The sequence below is a fragment of the Eretmochelys imbricata genome, chromosome 4, assembly GCF_965152235.1.
Source record: "Eretmochelys imbricata isolate rEreImb1 chromosome 4, rEreImb1.hap1, whole genome shotgun sequence".
NCBI classification, from domain to species: domain Eukaryota; kingdom Metazoa; phylum Chordata; order Testudines; family Cheloniidae; genus Eretmochelys; species Eretmochelys imbricata.
This window is the reverse complement of record NC_135575.1, coordinates 39176598-39199989: the sequence shown is the minus strand read 5'-3', so window position 1 is coordinate 39199989 and position 23392 is coordinate 39176598.

The following is a 23392-nucleotide window of genomic DNA, read 5'->3' as shown; positions in this document are numbered from 1 at the left end:
CTGGGGGGAATCACAGCCTGGGCAGGAAAGGCTGAGGTGACTTGAGAGGAGGGGCCTAGCGCCTGGGCAGGAAAAGCTGAGGTTATGCCGGAGGAGAGGGATCAGAGCCTGGCTGGAAAGGCTGAGGTGACAGCAGGGGAGGGGCTTGGGACCTGGGTAGAAAAGCTGTGGTGATGTTTAAGGAGGTGCTCTGGTCCTGGGTGGGAAAGGCTAACGTGATGCTGGGAGGGGGCTTCGGGGTTTGGGCAGGAAAGGCAGAAGTGATGCCATAGGGCAGGCTCAGAGCCTGGCTGGAAAGGCTGTGGTGACACCGGGGGCGGGGCTTGGAACCTGGGTGGGAAACACTGAGCAAAAAGAAGGATTGGGGTTTAAATGGGAAGCCTGCATATCATAGCTCCTTCTTTCTTTGTCTTTGTGGAGGTAAAATGAACTGGGAATTGCTGAGAATGCCCCCCCACACACACACACACACACACATACACATATCCTCTTGAAGGGAGTTGGCCTTGGGACAAATAAGGAGGTTGTGCCTTGTGTCCTCCAGGGTAACAAGAGAGTCCATTAATTAGAGGTGAGAATCATCCCACCATACAGGATCTGGGAGATAATTATCATGTGCGTGGGGGACATCCTTGTAATCACAGGGTTCAGATTTCTGCCTTTCTTTTTTTAATTTATTTTCAGTATTACAATAACATAAACAGGTTTCAGAGTAGCAGCTGTGTTAGTCAGTATCCGCAAAAAGAAAAGGAGTACTTGTGGCACCTTAGAGACTAACAAATTTATTTGAGTATAAGCTTTCGTGAGCTACAGCTCACTTCATCGCATGAAAGCTCACGAAAGCTTATGCTCAAATAAATTTGTTAGTCTCTAAGATGCCACAAGTACTCCTTTTCTTTTTGCAAATAACATAAACAGTTGGTCAGAGTGACCAGTTAGTAATGAGGATGCAGTTCTCATCAGTCAGTACTTACTGTGCATCTTTGATATTCTGAACAGTGTCCTGTGCAATTTTCAAGTCTTGTCTAATTAAAGGTGCAATACAAGGTTTTTCATAGAAACAATAATAATTAAATACACAACTGATTTTTGAAGGGGAAACTTGGGAATTGTTCTAATGTCTGTCTTCAGCTATATTCATCTATTTCCAGAACTTCCAAACAAAAGAACAAAGTATCTGAGAAGTGTCAAGTAAAGAAGGGGAAAGAAAAAAAAAAATCTCTGAAGATGAAGGAAAAGGAAAGGGACTCTGGGCACAGTAACCTCACTGTAATCAGGCCTCAGGTCATGTAACTACACTGTATGGGGATCTCGAAACTTTTAATATCTTCAGCAGCACGACTGCCCTGTAAGAAGAGTACAGGTCTACACCATTTTCTCCTTTTGACTTTATGCTCTGTTAGCTGACTAGTAAGAGTGACTGCCCTGTAATCAGGGTGCAAATCACCTCCCCCTTTTTTTGAGGGGCATTGAGGTCTTTGTTAAATTGAGCAATGTGACCTCCCTGTAACTAGGGTCTAGGTCTCTGTCCACTTGCTTATTTGGCTTTATGTCGTGCTCTGCCCCACTAGTCAGCATGACAACTCTGTAATTAGGGTACATGTCACAAGTCTCTCTAGAATGGGACATTGTGAGCTCTTTGGTATTTTGACAGCTTGACCTTCCTGTAAATCAGATTATGGTCTCTGCTATTTGGCTAATGCGAGCAACCAGCCTATAATCAGGGTAGAGGTTGCCTCTCGCTTTTGAAATCTGGGGGATTAGAATCATTTCCGTAACATGGGCAGCTTGACCTCCCTGTAACTAGTGTTTGCATCTCCGAAGCCCTTTGGGTCTCCATTAGCTGGCTAGTGAGTGTGACTGTCCTCTGATCAGGGTGCTAGTCACCTCCCCCTGCCTTTGGAGGGGCATTGAGCTCTTTGTTAAATTGAGCAATGTGACCGCCCTGTAACTAGGGTCCGGGTCTCTACCCTCTTGCTCATTTGGCTTTACGCCGTGCTCTGCCCCACTAGTCAGCATGACAACCCTGTAATTAGGGTACATGTCACAAGTATCTCTAGAATGGGACATACCAAGCTCTTTGGTACTTTGACAGCTTGACCTTCCTGTAATTCAGGTTATGGTCTCTGCTATTTTGGCTAATGCAAGCGACCACCCTGTAATGAGGGTACAGGTTGCATCTCTCTTTTCCAATCTGGGGGATTAGAAACATTTCAGTAACATGGGCAGCTTGGCCTCCCTGTAAGTAGGGTTTGCATCTCCAAGGCCCTTTGGGTCTCTTGGCCTTGTGCTGCCTTCACAACCTGCTGCGAGCAACTGCCCTGTAATCAGAGATTGGGTCTTTGCTCTCTAGTCTCTTGGCACTAGGTCAAGTGCAGCCAGCTGCCCTGAATGAGCACCCTGTACACAGGGTACAGGTCTCATCAGCTAGTATTTATGTTGCCCCCGGGAGACTGTGTCCAGAGTTCTGGCCCTTCAAGCAGCAGTTCCAACTTCCCTGGAATTCTGCAGCCAAGTCTCCTGCTTTCTACTCACTTCCTGTACTCTTGGAGACCTGACATGCTATTGGTGGTAAGTTCTGAAAGGGCATGTCCTGTGATGATTTTGGACTAAGTCAATCCAGGCAGTATACCTTTCACATTGATTTAGGAATACTTTTCAATTAATTCCTTACTGCCCTTAATCATTTATTTCTGATTTTGTATGGAGACTGCCTGGTGTAATAGTTGTCAAGGGGAAATCTGGAGATTGTCGCTTTAGAGGAGGATGGGTTCAGTACTTTTCTCACCCAGGTCAGCTCGGGAGGAGGGGGAAATACTTACGGAAGTGTCTGTGGACCACAGAGAACTGTCTTGGACCTTAATATCCAGGCTGTCTGCAGATCCAGAAAAGAACACTGTATCAGTAGTTTACACTGACTTTGCATTGGGGACGTGGAGTTGTCGAAAGGGGTTCTCACTTACACATGCCTTGTGCTCCCTCTCTCTGTTTCAGGCATCTTGAAGCACAAGTGGAGAAGAAGGAATTGTCAGGAATGCCCCACACAGAGGAGAAAAGAAGATGGAGGAAAAGGAAAGGGACTCTGGGCACAGTAACCTCCCTCCCACTTTCTTTTGGCTTTATGCTGTATTGTGGCCATCTAGTGAGGATGACAGCCCTGTAATTAGGGTGCAAGTCATATTCCTGTTGCTTCTGGGGGATATTAAACTTTTTGGAACCATGAGCAGTGTGACTTGACCTGCATGTATTTCAGGGTCTGGTCTCTGGCCTCTTGCTGTTTTGGCATCATGCCCCCGGCAATCTAGTCAGTGTGACCCCTTGTAATTGGGGTGCATGTCACAAGTTTCAGTAGTATGTGAAATACTGAGTCCTTATACCCTTGTGGAGCATGACCTCCCTGTAATTCAGGATCAGGTCTCTGCCATTCTCCCTGGCATTATGCACCTTTATCTTTCTAATCAGAAAGACCACCCTGTATGAGGGTTCAGGTCAAATGCCTCTCATTTACAGGGGATTAGGGCTATTTTAGGGTCCTGAGGAATGTGACTGCCCTGTAAACAGTGTCTTCTGTGATTATGCTCCTTAATTTAGCTAGTCAGAGTGACCACCTGTAATCAGGGTGAGAATCACATTCCCCTCACTTTTGGGAGATACTGATGTGTTTGTTACCTGAGCAATGTGACCTCCCTGTAACTAGGCCCTGGTCTACATTAGGACTTTAGGTCGAATTTAGCAGCGTTAAATTGATGTAAACCTGCACCTGTCCACACAATGAAGCCCTTTATTTTGACTTAAAGGGCTCTTAAAATCGATTTCCTTACTCCACCCCTGACAAGTGGATTAGCGCTTAAATCGACCTTGCCGGCTCGAATTTGGGGTACTGTGGACACAATTCGATGGTATTGGCCTCCGGGAGCTATCCCAGAGTGCTCCATTGTGACCGCTCTGGACAGCACTCTCAACTCAGATGCACTGGCCAGGTAGACAGGAAAAGAACCGCGAACTTTTAAATCTCATTTCCTGTTTGGCCAGCATGGCAAGCTGCAGGTGACCATGCAGAGCTCATCAGCACAGGTGACCATGATGGAGTCCCAAAATCGCAAAAGAGCTCCAGCATGGACCGAACGGGAGGTACGGGATCTGATCGCTGTTTGGGGAGAGGAATCCGTGCTATCAGAACTCCGTTCCAGTTTTCAAAATGACAAAACCTTTGTCAAAATCTCCCAGGGCATGAAGGACAGAGGCCATAACAGAGACCCGAAGCAGTGCCGCATGAAACTGAAGGAGCTGAGACAAGCCTACCAGAAAACCAGAGAGGCGAACGGCCGCTCCGGGTCAGAGCCCCAAACATGCCGCTTCTATGATGAGCTGCATGCCATTTTAGGGGGTTCAGCCACCACTACCCCAGCCGTGTTGTTTGACTCCTTCAATGGGGATGGAGGCAATACGGAAGCAGGTTTTGGGGACGAAGAAGAAGATGATGATGATGAGGTTGTAGATAGCTCACAGCAAGCAAGCGGAGAAACCGGTTTTCCCGACAGCCAGGAACTGTTTCTCACCCTGGACCTGGAGCCAGTACCCCCCGAACCCACCCAAGGCTGCCTCCTGGACCCAGCAGGCGGAGAAGGGACCGCTGGTGAGTGTACCTTTTAAAATACTATACATGGTTTAAAAGCAAGCATGTGAAAGGATTACTTTGCCCTGGCATTTGCGGTTCTCCTAGATGTACTCCTAAAGCCTTTGCAAAAGGTTTCTGGGGAGGGCAGCCTTATTGCGTCCTTCATGGTAGGACACTTTACCACTCCAGGCCAGTAACACGTACTCGGGAATCATTGTAGAACAAAGCATTGCAGTGTATGTTTGCTGGCATTCAAACAACATCCGTTCTTTATCTCTCTGTGTTATCCTCAGGAGAGTGAGATATAATTCATGGTCACCTGGTTGAAATAGAGTGCTTTTCTTCAGGAGACACTCAGAGGAGTCCATTCCTGCAGGAAAGCACAAAATGACCGGGAGGAGAGGTGGCGGGCTGAAGAGAGTAATTGGCGGGCTGAAGAGAGTAAGTGGCAGGCTGAAGAGAGGGCTGAAGCTCAAATGTGGCGGCAGCGTGATGAGAGGAGGCAGGATTCAATGCTGAGGCTGCTGGAGGACCAAACCAGTATGCTCCAGTGTATGGTTGAGCTGCAGCAAAGGCAGCTGGAGCACAGACTGCCACTGCAGCCCCTCTGTAACCAACCGCCCTCCTCCCCAAGTTCCATAGCCTCCACACCCAGACGCCCAAGAATGCGGTGGGGGGGCCTCCGGCCAACCAGCCACTCCACCACAGAGGATTGCCCCAAAAAAAGAAGGCTGTCATTCAATAAATTTTAAAGTTGTAAACTTTTAAAGTGCTGTGCTTAAAGTGCTGTGTGGCATTTTCCTTCCCTCCTCCACCACCCTCCTGGGCTACCTTGGTAGTCATCCCCCTATTTGTGTGATGAATGAATAAAGAATGCATGAATGTGAGGCAACAATGACTTTATTGCCTCTGCAAGCGGTGATTGAAGGGAGGAGGGTGGTTAGCTTACAGGAAAGTAGAGTGAACCAAGGGATGGGGGGTTTCATCAAGGAGAAACAAACAGAACTTTCACACCGTAGCCTGGCCAGTCATGAAACTGGTTTTCAATGCTTCTCTGATGCGTACTGCCCCCTCCTGTGCTCTTCTAACCGCCCTGGTGTCTGGCTGCGCGTAACCAGCAGCCAGGCGATTTGCCTCAACCTCCCACCCCGCCATAAACGTCTCCCCCTTACTCTCACAGATATTGTGGAGCACACAGCAAGCAGTAATAACAGTGGGAATATTGGTTTCGCTGAGGTCTAAGCGAGTCAGTAAACTGCGCCAGCGCGCCTTTAAATGTCCAAATGCACATTCTACCACCATTCTGCACTTGCTCAGCCTGTAGTTGAACAGCTCCTGACTACTGTCCAGGCTGCCTGTGTACGGCTTCATGAGCCATGGCATTAAGGGGTAGGCTGGGTCCCCAAGGATACATATAGGCATTTCAACATCCCCAACACTTATTTTCTGGTCTGGGAATAAAGTCCCTTCCTGCAGCTTTTGAAACAGACCAGAGTTCCTGAAGATGTGAGCGTCATGTACCGTTCCCGGCCATCCCACGTTGATGTTGGTGAAACGTCCCTTGTGATCCACCAGAGCTTGCAGCACTATCGAAAAGTACCCCTTGCGGTTTATGTACTCGGCGGCTTGGTGCTCCGGTGCCAAGATAGGGACATGGGTTTCATCTATGGCCCCACCACAGTTAGGGAATCCCATTGCAGCAAAGCCATCCACTATGACCTGCACATTTCCCAGGGTCACTACCCTTGATATCAGCAGATCTTTGATTGCGTGGGCTACTTGCATCACAGCAGCCCCCACAGTAGATTTGCCCACTCCAAATTGATTCCCAACTGACCGGTAACTGTCTGGCGTTGCAAGCTTCCACAGGGCTATCGCCACTCGCTTCTCAACTGTGAGGGCTGCTCTCATCTTGGTATTCTTGCGCCTCAGGGTAGGGGAAAGCAAGTCACAAAGTTCCATGAAAGTGCCCTTACGCATGCGAAAGTTTCGCAGCCACTGGGAATCGTCCTAGACCTGCAACACTATGCGGTCCCACCAGTCTGTGCTTGTTTCCCGAGCCCAGAATCGGCGTTCCACAGCATGAACCTGCCCCATTAGCACCATGATGCATGCATTGGCAGGGCCCATGCTTTCAGAGAAATCTGTGTCCATGTCCTGATCACTCACGTGACCGCGCTGACGTCACCTCCTCGCCCAGTATCGCTTTGCCAGGTTCCGGTACTGCATATACTGCTGGATAATGCGTGTGGTGTTTAATGTGCTCCTAATTGCCAAAGTGAGCTGAGCGGCCTCCATGCTTGCCTTGGTATGGCGTCCGCACAGAAAAAAGGCACAGAACGATTGTCTGCCGTTGCTCTGACGGAGGGAGGGGCGACTGACAACACGGCTTACAGGGTTGGCTTCAAGGAGCTAAAATCAACAAAGTGGGTGTCTTTACATCAAGGAGTATTTCAGGCAGGACTTCACGGAGGGTTCCAATAAGAAATGGTGCACCTAAGTTATTGTTCTTATTGGAACAAGGAGGTTAGCCTGGCCTCTGATTGATACATGGCTAGATTTACCTCGCTGCACCTTCTCTGTGAGTGACTGCAGTGTGACCTAGAGGAATGAGTCCCCTAGACAGGGGAAGAGGCAAATGAGTACAAAACAAATCTGGTCTATTTCTTGTTTTGATCCACTCCATCTGTCTTTTACATCTTTGGCTGGCAGCAGACGGTGCAGAAGGACTGCATGCCATCCACATCTCATGGCTGCTCGGCAGAAGATGGTACAGTACAACTGCTAGCCATCCTCATCTCTTGCCTGCCTGGCAGAAGATGGTACAATACGACTGCTAGCAATCCTCATCTCTTGCCTGCCGGCAGAAGATGGTACAGTACGACTGCTAGCAATCCGTATCGCCTGCCTGCTCACCATAAGACGGTTCAATAGGACTGACTGCAGGACTAAAGAGAATGACCTGGTCAAGTCACTCCAAATTTAGTCCCTGCGCCCATGTCTGCCCAGGCGCTCCCAGCCGACGTGGGCCAGGAGCACCTCGGACACGACGAGGACGATTATCAGTCATACTGCACCGTCTGCTGCCAGAAGGCAATGGGTTGCTGCTACTGTGTAGCAAAGCTGTACCGCGTCTGCCAGCACCCAGGAGACATAGGGTGACGGTTACCTGAGCGGGCTCCATGCTTGCCGTGGTATGGCGTCTGCACAGGTAACTCAGGAAAAAAGGCGCGAAACGATTGTCTGCCCTTGCTTTCACGGAGGGAGGGAGGGAGGGAACGGGGGCCTGACAATACGTACCCAGAACCACCCGCGACAATGTTTTAGCCCCATCAGAGTGCTCCATTGTGACTGCTCTGGACAGCACTCTCAGATGCCCGATTGTTTGCCGTTGCTCTGACGCAGGGAGGGGCGACTGAGGACACGGCTTACAGGGTTGGCTTTAGGGAGCTAAAATCAACAAAGGGGGTGTCTTTACATCAAGGAGTATTTCAGGCAGGACTTCACGGAGGGTTCCAATAAGAAATGGTGCACCTAAATTATCGTTCTTATTGGAACAAGAAGGTTAGCCTGGCCTCTGATTGATACATGGCTAGATTTACCTCACTGCACCTTCTCTGTGAGTGACTGCAGTGTGACCTAGAAGAATGAGTCCCCTAGACGGGGGAGGAGGGAAGCAAATGAATACAGAACAAATCTGGTCTATTTCTTGTTTTGATCCACTCCATCTGTCTTTTACATCTTTGGCTGGCAGCAGACGGTGCAGAAGGACTGCATGCCATCCACATCTCATGGCTGCTCGGCAGAAGATGGTACAGTACGACTGCTAGCCATCCTCATCTCTTGCCTGCCCGGCAGAAGATGGTATAGTACAACTGCTAGCAATCCGTATCGCCTGCCTGCTCACCATAAGACGGTTCAATAGGACTGACTGCAGGACTAAAGAGAATGACCTGGTCAAGTCACTCTAAATTAAGTCCCTGCGCCCATGTCTGTCCAGGCGCTCCCAGCCGATGTGGCCAGGAACACCTCGGACATGACGATGACAGCTACCAGTTGTACTGTACCATCTGCTGCCACAAGGCAATGGGTTGCTGCTACTGTTTAGCAAAGCCGTACCACGTCTGCCAGCACCCAGGAGACATAGGGTGACGGTTACCTGAGCGGGCTCCATGCTTGCCGTGGTATGGCGTCTGCACAGGTAACTCAGGAAAAAAGGCGCGAAACGATTGTTTGCCCTTGCTTTCACGGAGGGAGGGAGGGAACAGGGGCCTGACGATATGTACCCAGAACCACCCACGACAATGTTCTAGCCCCATCAGGCATTGGGATCTCAACCCAGAATTCCAATGTGCAGCGGAGACTGCGGGAACTGTGGGATAGCTATCCACAGTGCAACGCTCCGGAAGTCGACTCTAGCCTCGGTACTGTGGAAGCACTCCGCCGAGTTAATGCACTTAATGCACTTAGAGCATTTTCTGTGGGGACACACACACTCGAATATATAAAACCGATTTCTAAAAAACCGACTTCTATAAATTCAACCTTATTCCGTAGTGTAGACATACCCAGGGGTCAGGTCTCTATCCTTTGCTCTTCAGGGATTATGTCCTGTTCTCAGCCTGATCACTTTGACTGCCTGGTAATTAGGGTGCAGGTCATATGCCTCTTATCTAGGCAGGACTACGTTCCTTTTAGTGCTTTGGGCTGAGTGACGACCCTGTAAGTAGGGTTCAGGTCTTCTCCTTTTCTCTTTCATGTGATGTATTTTCTCTTAATCAGCTAGTCCAAGGGACTGCCCTGTAACAAGGATACAGTCCTTTCCCCTTTGGCTCCTTTGGGTTGTTAGGCTGGTCACTTTGACCCTGCCCTGTAAGCACGATGCAGGTCTTCTGCCTTTTCCACTTTATTTTTTTGAGGAAAGGAAAATTGGTCAAGTTTAAAACTGTGGGTCAAGTGACCTCTTCCAATGAGCTCTCTTTCTGTTCTGGAAAGTCCCCCTTTATTTTGTATGCATGTGTTTGTGAGAGGATGTTATACATATGGATGTGAAAGTTTTTTTTTTTTTATTGATTTATTTTGAGTTTTTAAGTTAAATTGCTGCAGCTCTTTTTCTTTACACTTCTCAGAATCGAAAAAAGAGCTCTAAATGTATTAATGTATCTGTCCTCCTACACCCCACAAAAGGTGAAGAGTAAGGACTCAGATATCATCTTTTAGTGCCTTGAACAGTGTGACCTCCGTGTAAACAGGGCTCTAGTCTCACCACTTCTGCTTTATTTAGATTGAGCTCATTTCAGTGGGCTGAAGGCAATAACTCGCCTTTAAGCAAGGAGTTCTAAGACAGGTGCTTCTAAATCACATGAAATATACCATCCCCGACTATTTAGGATACATGATGACTCTGTACTGAGGGTTCACATATATTACCCTTCATTCTTTTAGCATCATACTATTTCACTGGACTGCTCCGAGTCCTGATTCTGTAATTAGGGGAGAGTTTCTGTCCCTTTGGCTTCTGGGGGATATCGTGCTCTGTGGAACCTAAGGCAGCGTGATGTCACTATCATCAAGGTCCAGGTCTGTGCCATTTTATCCTTTTGACATTATGCTCCATTATCTGGCTAGTGAGCGTGACTGCCCTGTAATCAGGGTGCAACTCACCGCCCCCTGTCTTTTGAGGGCCATTGTGCTGTCTTCAAACCCTGCTGCCAGAGACTGCCCTGTAATCAGGGATCGGCTCTTTTCCCCTTGTCTTTTGAAGGCCATTCACTCCATTCTTAAATTGAGAAATGTGATCACCTTGTAACTAGGGTCCGGGTCTGTCAAGGTTCCTCCCCCACTCTGAACTCTAGGGTACAGATGTGGGGACCTGCATGAAAAACCTCCTAAGCTTATCTTTACCAGCTTAGGTCAAAACTTCCCCAAGGTACAAAATATTCCACCCTTTGTCCTCGAATTGGGCACTACCACCACCAAACAAATACTGGTTACTGGGGAAGAGCTGTTTGGAAACGTCTTTCCCCCCAAAATACTTCCCAAAACCTTGCACCCCACTTCCTGGACAAGGTTTGGTAAAAAGCCTCACTAATTTGCCTAGGGGACTACAGACCCAGACCCTTGGATCTTAAGCACAATGAACAATCCTCCCAACACTTGCACCCCCCCTTCCCTGGGAAATGTTGGATAAAAAGCCTCACCAATTTGCATAGGTGACTACAGACCCAAACCCTTGGATCTGAGAACAATGAAAAAGCATTCAGTTTTCTTACAAGAAGACTTTTAATAGAAATAGAAGTAAATAGAATAAAGAAATCACCTCTGTAAAATCAGGATGGTAGATACCTTACAGGCTAATTAGATTCAAAACATAGAGAACCCCTCTAGGCAAAACCTTAAGTTACAAAAAAGATACACAGACAGAAATAGTTATTCTATTCAGCACAATTCTTTTCTCAGCCATTTAAAGAAATCATAATCTAACGCATACCTAGCTAGATTACTTACTAAAAGTTCTAAGACTCCATTCCTGGTCTATCCCCAGCAAAGACAGCATAAAGACAGACAGAGAGACCCTTTGTTTCTCTCCCTCCTCCCAGCTTTTGAAAGTATCTTGTCTCCTCATTGGTCATTTTGGTCAGGTGCCAGCGAGGTTACCTTTAGCTTCTTAACCCTTTACAGGTGAGAGGAGTTTTCCCCTGGCCAGGAGGGATTTCAAAGGGGTTTACCCTTCCCTTTATATTTATGACAGGGTCTCTGCTCACTTCCTCACTTGGCATTAGGCTCCGCTCTGGCCCACTCGTCAGAGTGACAACCCTGTAACTAGGGGGCATCTCAAAAGTCTCTATAGAATGGGACATACTGAGCTCTTGCGTACTTTGAGCAGCTTGACCTTTCTGTAATTCAGATTATGGTCTCTGCTCTGTGGCTAATGCCTGTGACCACCCTGTAATCAGGGTACAGGTTGTATCTCTCTATTCCAGTCTGGGGGATTAGAAACATCTCAGGAACATGGGCAGCTTGACCTCCCTCTAAGTAGGGTTTGTGTCTCCCAGGCCCTTTGGGTCTCTTGGCCTTGTGCTTTCTTCACAGCCTGCTGAGAGTGACCACCCTGTAATCAGGGATTGGGTCTTTGCCCTCCAGTCTCTTGGCACGAGGACAAGTGTAGCCAGCCGGTCTGAAAGAGCACCCTTTAAACGGGGTACAGGTCTCATCAGACACCATTTACGGTACCCCCATGACACCTTGTCCAGAGTCCTGGCCCTTCACACTGCGCTTCCAACTTGCCTGGAATGCTGCAGCCAAGTCTCCTGCTCTCTTCCTCACTTACTGGGCTCTCGGAGATCCGACATCCAGCTGCTCTTGCTGGTAAGTTCAGAAAGGGAAAGTCCTGTGGCAGTTTTTGACTAAGTCCGTCCCAGCAGTATACCTTGTCACATTGCTTTTGGAATCCTTGTCAATTAATTCCTTACTGCCCTTAAACATCTAGTTCCTCTTCATTTTGTGTGGAGACTGCCTGATGTAATAGTAGTTGTCAAGGGGAAACCTGGAGATTGTGCCTTTGGAGTAGGATGGGGTTGGTCATTTTCTCACTGAGTGGGGCTTGGGAGGAGGGGAAAATACTTACGGAAGTGTCTGTGGACCACAGAGAACTGTCTTGGAGCTGAGTATTCAGGCTCTCTGCAGACCCGGAAAACAACACTGTATCAGTAGTTTACACTGCGTTTGTGTGGGGGACATGGAGTTGTTGTAAGAGCCTCTGTCTTACACACGCCTCTGTGTTCCCTCGCTCTCTTTGAGGCAGCTTCAAGCACAAGCGGACAAGAAGGAAGTTTCAGGATTGTCAAGCAAAGATGTGGAAAGATGACAAGTCACAGAAGATGGAGGAGAAGGAAAGGGACTCTGAGCACAGTAGCCTTCCTCTAATCAGGCCTCAGCTCATGTCATGATACTGTATGGGGATCTCGAGCTTTCAATCCCTTGAGCAGCGTGACCGCCCTGTAAGCGGCGTACAGGTCTGTGCCATTTTGTCCTTTTGACATTATGCTCCTTTAGCTGGCTAGTGAGGGTGACTGCCCTGTAATCAGGGTGCAAGTCACCTCCCCCTGTCTCTTGAGGGCCATTGAGCTCTTTGTTAAATTGAGCAATGAGACCATCCCGTAACTGAGGTCCTAGTCTCTGCCCACTTGCTCACTTGGCATTAGGCCCTGCTCTGGCCCACTAGTCAGCGTGACAACCCTGTAAGTAGCGTGCATGTCACAAGCCTCCATAGAATGGGACATACTGAGCTCTTGTGTACTTTGAGCAGCTTGACCTTCCTGTAGTTCAGGTTATGGTCTCTCCTCTGTGGCTAATGCCAGTGAGCAGCCTCTAATCAAGGTACAGGTTGCATCTCTCTTTTCCAATCTGGGGGATGAGAAACATCTCAGGAACATAGGCAGCTTGACCTCCCTCTAAGTAGGGTTTGTGTCTCCCAGGCCCTTTGGGTCTCTCGGCCTTGTGCTGTCTTCACACCCTGCTGACAGAGGCCGCACTGTAATCAGGGATCGGCTGTTTCCCCTTCTCTTTTGAGGTCCGTTGAGTCCTTTGTTAAATAGAGCAATGTGACCACCCTGTAACTAGGGTCCAGGTCTCTGCCCACTTGCTCACTTTGCATTAGGCTCCGCTCTCGTCCGCTCGTCAGAGTGACAACCCTATAACGAGGGTGCATGTCAAAAGTCTCCATAGAATGGGACATACTGAGCTCTTGTGTACTTTGAGCAGCTTAACCTTCCTGTAATTCAGATTATGATCTCTGCTCTGTAGCTAAGGCCTGTGACCACCTTTTAGCATCTCTCTTTTTCAATCTGAGGGATTACAAGCATTTCAGTAATGTGAGCAGCTTGACCTCCCTCTAAGTAGGGTTTGCATCTCTGAGGCCCTTTTTACTTTCATAAAGTCTCTGTTGGCTACAGCAGAAATGCTGTTTTAAAAGGATACAAGAAAACTGAGACGTAGGCTGTGGGTGGCCATTCTGAAGTGTGTTGGAAGGCGTTTTCAAGTAGGCACACTCTTAACCTTTCTCCCAGCCCCATAAGAAAGCCCATTTTTTAAAACCAAAACAGTACCATAGCTATGATGCTGTATGGAATTAAACTAAATTTCTACCTATCGCCAGTTAGAGATTGTCAAAACAACTGATAATTTGCATCTAAATGTTGATTTCATGTAGATACGTCACTAAATATTTAGCATGTGTTTTTGCATATTTTTATGTAAAACAGTTACACACATCTTAGAAAACGTGTTTCTTTGACTTAAGTGTGTGACTTTTATATAGCTGGACAACTCAAGTTGTGTGTACTTTTTGTTTTTACTGCACAGGTTTGTTGCTAGGTACCAAGGAATAATTGTTAATCTGAAATGCAGAGACCTTAAACACACAAGCATTATAGAATCATAGCTTACCATTATTAATAAGTCATAATTTCCTACTGGAAGTGCAAAGATGTACCTTAAGGGAAGGCATGTGTTTGTATTGTCCACTCACTCCCAAATACCCCAGAAAAACTCTTCAAAGAAAGTTAAGGTTGAAAAGATTAACCTTTAATCCAGGTAACACCTAATTTATTTTTTTAGCTCTGTTTCTCTCTTACACTTCTAAAAACAAGCAAAGAAAACAAAATGTTCTGGAAACTGGCAGTTACTCCCCCCACTTCACAACTTTCAAACACCTACTCTACTTAAACAGTCACACCAACCAAAGTGTACCAAACATTCAATTTTAACTTTCCACCCATTGTGTCCGAAGTTAGAGTATTTTTGGTAGTTGTGTATATTGATGTAAGTGGTAATAGTGGTGTTTTAAAAGGTTTTTTTGCTTATTGAATTAATAGGATGTTTGAGAATGATGATGTGGATATTTTAGGTCGGTATTTGTTAAGTCTTGGTATTTGGGTACAGGTGCAGTATTTTGTTATTATGACGGTTTTTAAGGTATTGGTTTAGCATTGACAATTTTAGATGTTTTTGTATATGTACATTAGTAGAAGTACTTAGAGTGGAAAGTTGAGATTGTCTGTTTGGTGCAATTTTATTGGTGTGAAAGTTCATTTAGGGTTGGTGTTTGAAAACCCTGAGGTTTGAATTTTAAGCTCTTAAACTCAACAGACTCAGGACCCACCTGGCTACCTCAGTTCTTACTGTCATTCCTGATTCCAAATCTGGCATGAAGATGACCACGTAGAATAAAAATATTTCCAGAGACTTTCAGGAGGTTTGCATTTCTGCAGCTTTAGGGGATCCATTAAATGTTATTTGAGCTTTTCAAAATGTCATAATCGTGGAAAACTTCTACTTCTGCCACTTAAGTGTTGAACAATGACCTTTATTAAAAGATTTACACTGGCAGTTAATTCTGTTCTGTACTAAGATAATTTTGCTACAGTCGCCATTTTATGATGTGTGAAATGAATTAACTAGTTTTGATTATACCTATTTGATAACATTTGGAATACGCCATGTTAAATTCACAGATTTAACTTTGACTGTCATATCACCTTTCCATAACTCCTTATTTATGAATGTATTTATTATTATTTATGTAATTAAATTAATAAAAGGCATACATTCAGGTATAGTCTCAGCTGTGTCTTTGGCAAAACAAAAGGGAATCTGGTAAACTTGTGAAGAATTTTGGTATAATTAATTTTAATTTAATTATTTTTGCCTTTTTCATGTGGTCGTTGGAACTAACTACTCTGTAGTGGTACAAATTTCATTTTTCTCTTGGATAATACATTTTTGGCACACTGCTGTGTGAGCTTCAGGATGAAGATCTCACTGCCACTTAGGTGCATAAACTTGCCCTCCTAGAGCTTCTAAGGTGCACAAGAATAAGACTTTGGTTCCTTCACTGTTCACAAGCTTATAGATTGCTTGAGCTGTGCAAGCCCTAGAGCTCATTTCCGGAGCACAATATATGATTGTGGCCAATGTTCCCTCTAATTTTTGACAGGCTGTGTGCGCAAAAAATTGCTTCTGTGCAAATTGTTGTGCTTCTGTGCAAATTTTTGTGCGTGTGGTGTTTCGTGTGCGCGGGGTTTAGGATCTGTGTGCGCGCGCACAGCTTAGAGGGAACAGTGATTGTGGCTATGATAAGATTGGCCTGAAACTGGCAAGGTCCTCTGGTTTCTGCACCTTTCCAGTTCAGAATTTTTTTAAAAAGTAGATTAATGTAATATTTTTATATTCAATTCAATCTCATATTTCTCAGAAATTAACTTTTACGATGTTCTCAAGTCTCAATATGCTTCTAAATGTGAGGTAGTGTGGTCTAGTGGTTTAGAGCACTGGCCTTGGATTCAGGAGACCTGGTTTCTATTCCTGGCTCTGCTGCTGGTCCACTGACTGTCCTTGGGCAAGTCACTTCACCTCCCTGTGCCAGCTTCTCCATCAGATTTTTTAAAAAGGGTGGGGGAGATGATTGTACTGAGCTCATTTGTAAAGTGTTTTGAGATCTACTGAAGAAAAGCACTAAACAGAATTTTTACTAAAAATGAGATTCCACAGGGGTTAGACAGAACTAGAGATTAACATTGGTAAGGGTGCATGAAGATATAATACACTATGTAAATATTAATTGTGCTAAACCTGTGAAGAAGACTGTCTTGATATATAATGAATTGAATCAGTCTCTCTTGGCATTTGTTAATTCATTTCTAGTGTACCAGATGCTGTCTGTTCCATTTAAATATGTATGTAGTGGGGATGTACTTTTTATTTAATACCTTGCCCTATGATTTACTGTTCAAAAATGGGCAACTTGGAAAGCAAATACTCAATATTAGGTGATTGTTCACGTGCTGTAGAAAAAGCAGATTAACAAAATCTAAAGTGTGCAGTAGCTGCACTCAGGGGCTGCGAGTTGTATGGGTCCCTGGTGCCCGGGCTCCAGCAATATTCAGGGCCCGGCGGCCCAGCTCCACTAATGTTTGGGGCCAGGTCTCTCCCCCGGCCCCACCTGCCACCCCCACGCACCTCCCTCGAGTGTCCGCCGGATCCCACTTGCTGCCCCACGCACCTCCCCTGGGTCCCCCAGCGTCTCTGCCTCTCCCCTGTAGCTCCACGCTGCCTCTGCTCCGCTCTGCCAGCTCCCGGCATCAACTGCCACCACAGGGTCCTAGTGCCCCCATTCACTAGTGGCAGGGCAGGCTGCCTTTACAGTGCCCTTGCACCTCGGACCCTTCCCTTTTCCAGCAGGATCCTCCACCAGCACAGCCCCCCCCCCCCCCATAGTCACTGCTCCTGCCCCACACTGGGCAAAGGGCAGCCCCATTCCCCACCCCCGTGAGGCTACAGTGAGGGGCAGCAGCAGGGGAGGAGGTGCACATGTGATGCCCCCCACCCTGACATCCACCACAGGGGAGGGGAGGGGGCTTCCTGGACCTGAGAGGGGCCCTAGGAGCATGTGCAGTGACAGTGGTGCGGGGTGAGTGTGGTGAGGGGGTAAGAGGGGATCCTCCCACAGAGCTCACTGCTGCTGGTGGGGGGAGAGGGCTGGGGGGGAACCATCCTCTCTGGCCCCAGACCCAGGGCAGCCTGCCTGCACCCCAAACTCCTCGTCCCCAGGCCTGCCCCACCCAAGAGCCTGCACCCCCAGCCAGAGCCCTCACCCCCTGCACCCCAACCCTCTGCCCTAGTCCTGAGCCTCTCCAACACCCCAAAACCCTCATCCCCAGACAGCCCTCACTCCTCTGCACCCGTACCCTCTGCCCCTGCCCTGAGCCGCATCCTGCATCATGAACCCCCCAGCCCCACCCCACAGCCCTCACCCCAGCCCTTTGCCCTAGCCCTGAGCCCCCTCCCACATCCCAAACCCCTCAACCCAGCCACACCCTCACCCCTGTACCCCCTCCCTCTGTACCCTCTCCCATCCCGATTCCCTCCCAGAGACTGCACCCTCTCCCCCTTCCCACACACCCCCTCTCACCCCCAAACTCCGTCCCAGAGCCTGCACCCCTCCTGTGCACCCACCCCCTGCCCCAGCCCAGAGCCTGCACCCCTCACCCCCACCCCTTGCCCCAGCTGGAGCCTGCACTCAAACTCTGTCCCAGAGCCTGCACCATTCACCCCTTCCTGCATCCCCAGCCCCTCCCCCTGCCCGAGCCCGGAGCCTGCACCCAGCACCCAAACTCCATCCCAGAGCCTGCACCCCAGACCCCCTCTCCCACCCCAACTCCCTCCCAGAGCTTTAGACAGGTGGGGGGGGGGCAGAGTTTAGGTAGACAGAATTGGGGGGGGTGTTTTCTGGGCACCACCAAAATTTCTATAAACCTGCCACCCCTGGCTGCAGTTACACCAGGGGAACTCCATGACTTCAATCAATTTGAAAGAAGCCTATCTTCACGCACTCATGCAGCAGTGACACAGAAAATTCCTCTGATTCTCACACAACATTTCAGTCACCTTTGAACTACAAACTGTCTGTAGGGTATTTGTAGGTAATAATGCAGCTCTTTGAGAAGGGATATCATCTAAACCTTACTTGATGACTTGCTGATCAGACCCCACTCCAAGGAAAAAGCCAGTACCAACCATCCAGTCTGAACTGTTGATTTACAGGTGAAAGGATCCATATCTTTTTACTACTCTTCTGACCCATTCAGCCTCCCTTCACTGAACATTGCTATCCTTTGTAAGGAAAGCACTTCCCATTTCAGTGAGTGGCAGTATTTCAACAGTGTCACAATATTTTATTGAGAACGAAGACAAACAAGCCCTTTCTATGTGTAATTATTTCACACACACCATTAATCCACAGCTAATAGGGTTTATTTCTGTTCTCCAAACACATTGCATGGATCACTCTTTCTTCATGCACTTCCTACTCCACTACAAAAAAAGTCAAAACTCATGTCATTGCCTTGCTACACACATTCTGCTCATTAGGGGGAGAAATATGTTTAGTATGAAAATTATATTCCTCCTTGTTCTTTCTAGATGTGAAAGGGAATTCAGAAATGAAATTGTGCTACAGCTGGACAGTGAGATTTCACCTGAAATTTTTATTTTCCCTAGCCTATGAAATGGATCATGATATTCCACTAATAAGTGGTCTATAAATGAGTTTAGTGTTTCATTTTGGGTAATTTTCTGAACTATTTGTATGAAATTCAAGCCCTGTGTTTTCCATTGATAAAAACGAGACATTTTTTCCTATGACACAGAATATCTCCAAACTGAATTCAGCAGGTTCATGGAAATTTCTTAAGACCATGACTGTTTTCTGATATCAGTGTTGAAAAATATTTATGTGTAACCTAGAATTTGGGTTAGTGGAGTATAATTAGATAACATGAGTTGTTTTATTAGATTATATGAACACCAGAATTTGTTATGATGGTCACAGGCTTATTAACAATTTCCACCTTTACAATGTGCACAGCTGTGTGCTTTCAGTTATTTAGCACATGTACTCTGGTACTTAAAGATCTTCAGCAGTACTTGTTTAATCTTTCTCTCTTCCTAACTTGTTTACATGAGTGATGATTTACTATCTGTTTAGTTCTTTGTGTAAGCAGTGTCAGGATGGGCTCCACCCTGACATCTGGTGGTGAGGTGTGGCAAGTTGTGGAAAAGAACTTCAGGGGCTGATCTCATTTGCATAGGCACACCCACCCCGCCTAGAATGAGGCCATAACTGCCCAAATGGTCACTTTGGCTGCTGTGGGATCCCCAGTGTCTCTGTTATTGGGGCGGGAAGAATAAATTGGTAGTACCCTGATTATGGGAACTGTGCTTGGAACTGTACTTGGCCTTTTTGTTATGATGGAGGACTCACCATCAACTGAGTAGCACTCACTAGGCAAGGGACATGGGTTCCAAAACTCTGTGAATTGAGAGAGACTTGAGACAGGTATTAGTGCCTGGTGGTGTAGGCCCCCTTTGTGAGGGCCTGAAGCACCAATTGCACCTCTGTCTCTCTCCACTGTGGAATGTCAGAGCTAATTTTGGGTCTATTAAGAGTTCTGTTACAGGTACTGTGCTGAATCCACTTCAGCCTTATGGTGCACCAGCACTAAGGCTCCCACTACTATGAGCTGACATCACTGAGAGCTGAAATCACTGAGCACTGTGCCAAGTAGTGGGGAGCTGGAAGATCTAGTGTGCAGCGGAGCTATTTGTGAGACGGCGGGGTGAGCAGAGCTGTTTGTGAGACAGCGGTTTGTTTGTGAGACGGCAAGCTGAGCGGAGCCGGTCGTGAGACAGCGGTTTGTTTGTGAGACGGCGAGCTGAGCGGAGCCGGTCGTGAGACAGCGGTGTGTTCGTGAGATGGCGAGCTGAGCGGAGCCGGTCGTGAGACAGCGGTGTGTTCGTGAGATGGCGAGCTGAGCGGAGCCGGTCGTGAGACAGCGGTGTGTTCGTGAGATGGCGAGCTGAGCGGAGCCGGTCGTGAGACAGCGGTGTGTTCGTGAGACGGCGAGCTGAGCAGAGCTGTTCGTGAGACGGCGAGCTGTACAGAGCGGAGCCGGTCGTGGTGGAGCGGAGCAGAGCCCTGTGGGGCAGTCAGCTTCAGGACACGTAAGGTGCCCCTTACCTCTTTCCCCCCCCACACACCCAGGCACATTTCAGCCAGACTTGGGAGTAACACTCTGCAGATGAACTTTTGAACTCCGGGGCTGGACTTTTTTTGGACTTTGGGTGATTTGTGGATTGCTGGACTCAAGAGACGTTTGGGTTCTGGGAGTCAAGAGCCTAAGGGAAAGGATGTGGCCCAATTTTTCTGGGGTGGGTCGGTGTTCATGGTTTGGTTAATGAACACTAGTTGTGGTGTTTCCCCAATTTAATGCTGATGTTGTTTACCTCATGTTATTAAAGATTTTCTACTACACCGAGACGCCGTGCTTGCGAGAGGGGAAGTATTGCCTCCTTGAGGCGCCCAGGGGGTGTGTAAGATTTTCCCAGGTCACTGGGTGGGGGCTCAAGCCAGTTTTGCATTTGCTTTAATGAGAGGGAACCCCTGTGTACTGAACCCGGCCCTTGCTGCTGCCAACTCTGACGGGCAGAAGGGTTACATTTGCTTTACTTAAATCTGCAATAGACTGCAAAATGACTAGCTTTCTCTAGTTTTGGCATAACATGTAGCATGTGCTATCTTACACACTGCTTGTATGTGTATTCCCCACAATTTTTGTATTTTGAATTTTCTACTTGAGCATACACTTGTTTTGTTGATAAACCCTGTATATTGTGATTCTTTACTGAGTCGATGTTCATGCTCTATTCCTGATCCTTTTACTTCAAGTAGAGCTACAGACTTTATTTCTTGAGGAGTCTGAAAAAAGTCAACGAAGAATCTAATCAAAAGCCCACTGTACCCAATAGAAAGACTTCAGTGTGTTGGATCAGATCTTAGTTTAGCATTTATGCAAAACCAAATCTTGATACTTGTGTTTATATATTTAATGGACTCTTTTGTTTGCTCTTTCCTCAGGAGCAATTAATTTCTCATTATTTCAGCCAAATGTGGTATTTTTTATTAGTATGTCTACATTTAAGAAATTGAAATACCAAGAGAGAGCCTGATTTTGTGCAATTTTGACCAAATAAATGTCTCTACAAGGCAAGGTGTTGTAAAAGCCAATGAAAAACAAATACAAATAAACACAACTATTTGAAACAAAAATATAATTAATAGAACCCACACAAGCCCCCATCCATGACTATGTCCAAATGATGGTTTTTCTGGAGTCATATTTGTTGTATCCTTAGGGGCAGTAGTTTTAGGAAGAAATCACTTGAGACACAGAGAGCTGTAAACCTTAAAAGCAGCCATTTATTACCACACACTGAACTAACCAAACCAGCCAAAACTGGCTGGGCTATCTATCCCCTAATAATCTAACTCAGTTGCCATAGCAACAAGATTCTATTACCATGACAACCAGATACACAACATATTCCTCCCCGCTTAATGAGAACATTCCCTAAATAAAACAAACACTAAACTAGAGAAGGAGGGTAGACTGCCTCCATTCCTGGCTAAACCCCAGGGATTATTTTGCCCCGTAACCATGGGTTTGCCCTAGCTAAAGATCCAGCCACTGAGGAGGCCTTTTGTCTCTAGGTGGATTACAGTGGACTTCTGGTGTTGTTGCACCTGAAAATGTCTCGGGTGCAGGCCTGACAATGGGCTCAGGGTTCATAGCACGAATGGGTGAGGATGTGGTATCAGCTCGTTCCAGGCAAGGGTGTATCTCTGTTGCTGGCAGTAATGGAGGGGGAAAGTCAGAAACAGGTGACTCTTGATTTGGTGCCTTGCTGAAAGTGGTGAAGTCAGGCAACTCAATTGAAGATGTGTCCTGAGGACTGGCATGACCTGGCAACAGCTGATCTACATGTCACCACCAAGTGAGATCCCCTGCACTTGGACTGTGTAGGAAACAGGTCCTGTTTGAGCGATGACAGTGGCAAGGACCCATTTAGCTCCAGAAGTATAATTCCGAGTGAGAACCTGCTGTCCTGGGCTAAAGGTTCGGTCTTTTGCTTTGGGTGCACACCTGATGACTTGATCTTGCTGCTAACGTTGCACAGTTTGTTGGGGTTCAGAGGGTTTCGGCGGATCAAAGCAAGTGCGCAGCGGTTGTCCCATCATCAGAAAGGCGGGGGATGTCTTGGTCGTAGCATGAGGTGTGTTTCTGTAGGATAGTAAGAAGGTGTCCAGGTGCTTTTGAATGGATAATTGTCCCCTTGCCAATTTCAAAGCTTGTTTCATTGTCTGCATAAATCTTTCGGCTAATCCATTGGTGAATGGATGACATGGTGCTAAAGTGATGTGTTGTATCCCATTTGCCTTCATAAAATTTTGAAACTCCTGAGAGACGAACTACGGTCCGTTGTCGCTCACAAGTTGTTCTGGCAGATCAATATGATTGTAGTTTTTGGATAGTACTCTCTGCAGTAGTGGACTGCATTAGAGAGACTTCTGGCCATTTACAATGGGCATCTACCACCACCAAGAACATGCTTCCTTCAAGTGGCCCAGTGAAGTCAACATGAAGATGTTGCCATGGGTTTTCAGGCCAGTCCCATGGGTGTAGGGGTGCCCACTAGGGTGCATTCGTCACACCCTGATATGACATACAAGCTCTTGCCTTCTCTTCAATAGCACTGTCCAATCCAGGCCACCAAAAATAGCTTAGTGCAATTTCCTTCATGCTCACTATTCCACAGTGACCAGAATGTAGCTGTTCTAACATCTGTGATCTCAGTGGTGGTGGGATAATGGCATGTCTCCCCCACAAACAACCACATTGGATTGATAACTCCGTCCTCCTGGACATGTAGATAACAAGGTCAGGTGAGACCAGAGAGGTTAGTCGAGATGTTCCATGCAACACCAGGTCCATAACTTGGGACAATACTGGGTCAACCCGAGTTGCCTTCTTTACCTGAGTAGCAGTGATGGGTGTATTCTCTACCTGTTCAAAGTAAAAGATTTCCTTTTGGGCAATATGTTGACGTTTGACTGGCAAAGGCAGCCTTGAGAGCAGAGTAGATTTCTGATATTTTATTTCATTTGTGTGCGCAGAAAGCAAAATGCCCAACGTTGCACACGACTAGCAGCTAATGGGGGAATGCCTGTGTGGGGCCTAAAAATTGAAGTCAGAGGTTGATGGTCTGTGAGAAAAGAGTAAACTTCCATCCAAACAGGTACTGATGAAACTTCCAAATTCCAAAAACCACTCCCAATGCCTCACATTTGATTTGGGCATAGTTAGTTTCTGCTTTTTT